The following is a 1650-nucleotide window of genomic DNA, read 5'->3' as shown; positions in this document are numbered from 1 at the left end:
TGGAGTAGGAGAATCAGAAATTAGAGAAGCAGTTAACGTCAATTTGCAATGTTATCTACGTCTATTGGATTGTGTTTCTGAGCGTTTAACGATGCTCCCGAAAAGAATACTGCTGGAATGGCACAAAACAAAGATGTGGCATTGTCTAAATTGTCTTAGCAGACTGAAGGAGAAAACAACAGAGGCAAAACAAGAGAGATAATAATAACGGTAGAGCATTTGTGTAGCGCAAATCCCCGCTCAACAGCAAGCTCTATGCTCTTCACAATCTATACTATTACCCTGGCAGAACTGAAAGCATTGTGAAACAAACTCAAATTCCTGGGATGCATACAGTGCAAGCGGCCATTTATAGGCGCTAAAACACTAACATACTGACAAGATCTGTCGCTGTCTGAAGGGCGATTAAGGGGGAGAAGGGGTAAACTTGTTTCTTTTCTATTTTTCTCTAATACTAATACCAACAACAGCACAATAAGGTCATTCGTTTTCGGGTTGGTCCAAAGTGTGTTATCTTTTTAGAGATTTGTTTTTGGTCTTCATATCATACAACTTTGCTACAGGGCAATAAACATGTCAGCAATGCAGTAAATCGTGACTTTTCACAAATGAAGGAGACCATTTTTGTATAAAGTCCAAGCCACAATAACATGTTATAAAAAAACCAAGAACAAAACGTGGCTGCAGCGATTCTCAGCATCATCTTTACAACCCCCCGCCCCGCCCCCTCAAAAACAAAAACAAAACCAAAAACCCACAGAAATAATTTATGAAATTAGGCCTACACCCTTTTAAGTTAATAATTATCGGTCACAAAACAGAAATAGGTCTTGTTTGTCGAGAAATAAAGCTGCTGAGATAAAGAGTTTATTTGAGAGCTTTGTATTGAGTTTTTTTTTTCTTCTGTATAATTGTTTAAAAACGTTACAGTTTGTTTGTTTGTTCGTTTGTTTTTTGGGTTGTACTTTTTTAAATAACAAGTTATTCAAATCGTCTCACATTTTTCAATGTTAACGGGACTTTCTTTACTTTAATCGCCTTTGTCCACAAAGTTGAATACAATGCGATTTCGATATTCTATAAGAATGCAAACAGTGCAGTTGGGCTACATTTGACCTGGGAGGAAACAAAGACATTTATCATTTTAAAGCTATAAAAAGTGATGAAAAATGAAAGGAAAACAGCACAATAAGAATAATCAGTGGTGAACAGACATAATATAGTTCGAAAGACTTGGGGGAGGGGTGGTGGTGGAGGGAGGTCTCGTGTTTGTTTTTATCTTCTACATTCACAAAAATCCTACATCATAAGAGCAACAGACAGGACCCACTCGTTTATCCAATGAAAAAAGAGCAGCGTGCAATATGTAGCAAAAAGAGAAACTCTCTATTTTCTAGACAATCAAGTGAACAAAAGAGTAGTTCCAAGTTGTGCAGGTGCAAGGTCAGACTTGTTTGGCTTGCAAAATGTTGTCGTTGTAACAGTTTGATGAGTGGTTTTAGATTGAAGATTTATCGTGTCCTGAAATCCTTTCTTAATACAATGTTGGCATCAAACAGCCATACTACTTTTTAAGCAGCGAGATAAAAACTTATGCAATGAACGAAATACCGTTTCTTGAGATCTCTCGTGTCCCCTTGTCACCTCCCC

The sequence above is a fragment of the Aplysia californica genome, unplaced genomic scaffold (genome assembly GCF_000002075.1).
Source record: "Aplysia californica isolate F4 #8 unplaced genomic scaffold, AplCal3.0 scaffold00008, whole genome shotgun sequence".
In the NCBI taxonomy this organism is placed as follows: domain Eukaryota; kingdom Metazoa; phylum Mollusca; class Gastropoda; order Aplysiida; family Aplysiidae; genus Aplysia; species Aplysia californica.
Note: the sequence above shows the minus strand (reverse complement) of the source record.